Below are 5,633 nucleotides of genomic sequence, written 5' to 3'. Positions count from 1 at the left end.
AGCACTGTGGAGAATTAGGAACTCTTTTACACTGTTAGTGGAAATGCAAATTAGTTCAAACATCATGCAAGACAGTGTGGTGGTTCCTCAAGGATCTAGAACCAGAAGTATCATTTAACTCAGCAATCTAATTACTGGGTATATATCCAAAAGCATTGTAAATCATTCTACTATAAAGACACATGCACGCATATGTTTATTGCAGCACTATTTACAATAGCAAAGATTGGGACCAACCCCAATGCCCATCAATGATAGACTGGATAAAGAAAATGGGGCACATATACACTATGGAATACTATGCAGCCATAAAAAAAGAATGAACTCATGTCCTTTGCAGGGTAGTGGAAGAAGCTGGAAGCCATCATTCTCATCAAACTAACACAGGAACAGAAAACCAGGCACCACATTTTCTCACTCATAAGTGGGAGCTGAACAATGAGAACACATGGACACAGGGAGGGGAATATCACACTCTGGGCCTGTCAGAGGGCGGGGAGCAAGGGGAGGGAGAGCATTAGGACAAATACCTATGCATGTGGGGCTTTAAACCTAGATGACAGGTTGATAGCTGCACCCAACCACCATGACACGTGGATATCTATGTAACAAACCTGCACATACTGCACATGTATCCCAGAACTTAAAATAAAATGTAAAATGAAATAAATGTTTGATACAAAAGAGCAATAAAATAAAAGATCATTTCAGAGTTCCATGCTATATTTAATTGTTACATTGCCTTAGTCTCCTATAATCCATGACTGTTCCTTGGTCTTTCTTTGCCTTTCAAAACCTTGACACTTTGAAGAGGATGGACCGACTATTTTGTGGAATATTCCTTAATTTGAGCTGCTCTGATGTATTCTCTGGTTTATATTGAATTTATGCGTATTTGGGAAAATACCACAGAAATGATATTGTTGCCTTTACAGTAAATTATATCGGAGAAACATGGTACCTGAAGTCTTATTATTGGTGATATTAACTTTGGTCATTTGATTATGTTGGCCTTTGTCAGGGTAATCCACTATAAAGTTACTATTTTCCCCTTTGTAATGAATACCTATCCTATAACTAGATTCTTTGAGACTGTGCAAATACTTTCTTTCACTAATCTTGGCATCCATCAATGAGTCTTGCCTACACAAACAGGACTTTTTTAAAAAAATTAAATAATAGACTTTACTTTTTAGAGAAGTTTTAAATTTAGCAAAAAATTGAGAAAATATTACAAAGAGTACACATATACCCCCAAGATATACACACAATTTACTCTATTATTAACATTTTACATTAATAGAGTACATTTGTTACAATCAATAAAACAATGTTGAGACATAATTATTAACTAAAGTACATGCTTAATTCAGATCTCTTTGGTTTTTGCCTGATGTCCTTTCTTTGTTCTTGGATCCCATTCAACTTGCCATATTACATTTAGTTGTCATATCCTTAGGCTCCTTTTGGACATGGATGTTTCCTAAACTTTCCTTGTTTTGATTTCTTTAACAGTTTTGAAGAGTGCTGGGTATATTGTAGGTTGTTCTTCTATTGGAATTCGTCTGATGTTTCCCCCATTATTAGTCTGATGATACGGGATTTTGGAGGAATATCACAGAGGTAAAATGCGATTTTCATGATATCACATATCGAAGGTACATACAATCAATATGATTTATGACTGTTGATGCTGACCTTGATCACCTGGCAGAAATAGGGTTTGTCACATTTCTTCACTTTAAAGTTAAATGTCCATCTCTTTGTCCTTTTTTCCCATACATTCTTGATAATTTCCATAATTTTATTACCAAAGCATTTAATAATAATAATAATAAACTCTCATAGATTAAATTTCCAAGAGCTCTTTCATATACTGCTCCTTTATGTTTTAGCTTTATTGAGGTTTGAGAAATAAAAGTTACATATATTCAAGGTGTACAATGAGATCATTTAACGTATGTATATATTCTATAATAATTACCATGGTCAAATTAATCAACACATTCATCATTATACATAATTACTATTTGTGTGGGTGTGTGTTTGTGGTGAGGACACTTAAGATATACTCTCTTAGCAAATTCTGACAAAAAAATAAAGTATTACTGACTGTAGTCATCATGCTGTACACAAGATCCCTAAAATTTATTCATCTTATAACTGAAAGTTTATGCCCTTTTCCCAACATCTCCTCTCCTTATTTCTCCTATGTCCCAGCCATTGGAAACCACATTTTCACACTCTGCTTCAATGAAGTGGAGTTTTTTAGATTCCACATGTAAATGAGATCATACAGTATTTGTCTATTCTATTCCTTTAAAATACAACATCCTCTTCTTGCTTCATAAATATACCTCTCTTATTTCTCATATTGATTGTATTATGTTTGAATTTTCTTCTGTGCCTTACAATCTCTACCTCCACTAAATCACTTCTTTCAATAAGTTTGTTTCAATTTTTCTCTGCCATGCTGAAGGCATTCCTCACATATCCAATGATTCTTGGTTAGTAATCACTAAGAAACCAACAGGATACTCTATGCATTTATGCATATGTTTGGGAGTTGAGGAAGTCAATCTTGAGGATTAGAAGGCTTTATTCTAGGATGAGCCTGTAATCAGTTAATTTTTTTGTTGAGGACACTAAAATGCCAATATCAGTGGGTCTACCCTATGGGTCAGGTCAGGTTTTTCAGAGGAAGACTTTAGAACTGTCCTTCTGAAATATAAAATATGGGGACCGGATTTCTGGGTTCTGAGTAAGGGAAAGAACCTGGAGTGAGGGGAAGAATCTCATGATTTAGAATACAAACTTTTTAATGTTCTTGCTTCCAGGGCAGCACTTCATCTTCTGTGTTTAATACCTCAGATTTCAAGACTCTATAATGCAGATTTTCTACAGAACATACTTCTCACCTTAAGCAGAGGATGAGAGCAGTAGTCAGGGTAAGTTGGAGCTGACCTTCTGGTGGTCTAAAGATGTTCAAACAACTTTCTGTTTTCAGCATCCATCGTTGTCCAGTTGCAAAATAACAAGGTCTCTTCAAGGACTGAGATGTCATAGTTGTCTGTAGATAGAATTAGCTTGATTCTTACCAGTTTCACTTTTTACAGACAATTAAGTTAGACTTTCTTTGTTTTACTTTACTAAATCATTTTTAACTTTTCCATCTACTTTCTATTTAATATTGTATATTTTGATGTTACAGATGTTTCATAGTTTCACTGAAAATGTAGTTAGGAATTTCTGGTTTTTGTTTTCCTTGTCTTAAATAATTGGGGAAGGAAAAAATATGTGAGAAAAATTTTGAGCTGGTGTCTTATCAAACCAAACACAAAGTGGAAGAAATAAATGAAATAATATAACTGTGAAACCTAGTGAATTTGAGGAAATAAACTAGAATCTATTATTATAGTATTCAATTGCTTGTTCTTCAATATGAATTCCTTACTTGATAATTCTAATTTAGGTTGGAGGAAAGGTTTATTAGTAAATTTGATTATGCTTTTGCAAGTTTTAAAATCTTTGAAAGTCACACATTTTTCCTAATTCAGCAGGTGCATCCAGTCCAAACAGAATGTCAACTGTAGACACAGACATGGCATGACAGAAGTGTTGGTCATCCCCCCAAACTTACTGTTACCTTTATCTACCTTATTAGAAATCTCAATTTTTAACTCTTGAAATAGGCACCAAAATGAATACGACATTACTCACCTTTCCTTGCAACCAGTTGTGTCTATGGGGTTAAGTTCTGGCCAAAAAGATATGAACTCAAGAACGTATTAATTAATGCTTCTGGTTTCCTCTATTCTATTTTTCCATTGCCTAGAATGTAAAAGTGTTGTTAATCCATCCTCATTCATGCAAGTGGGGGTTGTCCACTGGAGGCAGAAAAACCAACAAGATTGAAAATATCCTGATTCCTTTGTATTTTGTAGCCCTGGACTGCTTATACCTGGAATCACAGGTTTGAGAGAAATAAGTTTCTGTTTTATTCAAGCCACTGTTATTTTAGTTTTTTTTTTTTCTTTATTACAGCAGTCAATTCTGACTTTTGCACATGGCATGCACATATTCAACTATTTCATGTATATGCACACAAGTAACAATGGGACTTCCAGATAAATGACAGATTACAACTTTGTAATTATCTGTGTAATTGCATTTTATTTTTTCACTTGAAAATGTACTATCCTGGGCTTTTGCCAAGCCTCACTGGGAATTACTTGAGAGAGAATTTTTGGACATGAAATTGGCAATGGAATGTATTATGGTCAGGAACATTTTGAACACAAACTCCAGATGTTCCTATGATTTTTGGAATCTGTTTTAGGGAATACAAAGTATTAAATAATATAGGTATAAAATGTCCAACTTATATTATGAGTCTGTTTACTCAATGAGATGTTTGACATATTTTCTCTGCTGATTTCTAATGTTAAGTCGACTTTTTTTTCTAAGATTTGTATTGACTATGCCTGACTTTGGAACATATTTGAAAAGTAGGACTGGGACAATGTGTTTATGTATATATCTTAGGAAAATTGAAACCAGTTTAGAAATGTATCAGTGAATTATCAATAGTCTAGAGGGGATTTTGTCTACGTTTTTGGAGAGAGGTCCAAGTGACTCTTATCATCTATGACCTGTTCTTTCATTTCTGAGAATCCCTGAGAAACAAGCTGTTTATTTTTCTCCTCTGTGATTCACAAACAGCTCTTCAGAGTTTTTTTCACTGATCGGGTACAGATTCTTATAGTTCTGGAACTTAGGACAGGGTTGAAGATTGCAGCAAGGTTTTCTAGAGCAATTCCAAGGAACTTAAACACATGAGTATTAATAGAATCATAAGTTGAATGTTGTACACATAAGAACAATGACAAGAAACTGATTCTGGACAGTACTGTGTTTGTACAGACATGTAAGGATGATAAAAAACTGAAAGGAACAAATAAGATGTATTTCTACACGTTCTCATGAGTGGGAGCTAAACAATGGGTACATATAGACACAGAGTGGAATAAAACACATTGGAGCTTACAAAAGGTGGGAACGTGGAAAGGAGCAAGGGTTGAAAATTGCCTCAGGTGAGGGGTACACTGAAAGCCCAGACTTCAACACAATCCATATAAGACATCTGCACTTGCAGCCCCTAAATGTATTATTTAAAAAAAAAAAAAAAAAAAAAAAAGACAATAGGTATTTGCCAGCGATACTGCCCATAGCACTTGAAAATATAACCTGCATTTGCAAAAGAATATATGAAGTATTAAGAATATAAAAGGCCAGGCATGGTGGCTCACGCCTGTAATCCCAGCAGTTTGGGAGGCTGAAGAGGGCAGATCACTTGAGGTGAGGAGTTCAAGACCAGCCTGGTCAACATGGTGAAACCCCGTCTCTACTAAAAATACAAAAATTAGCCAGGCATGGTGGGACACACCTGTAATCCCAGCTACTTGAGAGGCTGAGGCAGGAGAATTGCTTGAACCTGGGAGGTGGAGGTTGCAGTGAGCTGAGATCATACTACTGCAGTCCAGCCTGGGCAACAGAGCCAGACTCTGTCTCAAAAAATAAAATAAAATAAAATAAAATAAAATAAAATAAAATAAAAATCATAAAATTCAAAT

This window comes from Rhinopithecus bieti, unplaced genomic scaffold (assembly GCF_001698545.2).
Source record: "Rhinopithecus bieti isolate Rb0 unplaced genomic scaffold, ASM169854v2 scaffold_3854, whole genome shotgun sequence".
In the NCBI taxonomy this organism is placed as follows: Eukaryota; Metazoa; Chordata; class Mammalia; order Primates; family Cercopithecidae; genus Rhinopithecus; species Rhinopithecus bieti.
Note: the sequence above shows the minus strand (reverse complement) of the source record.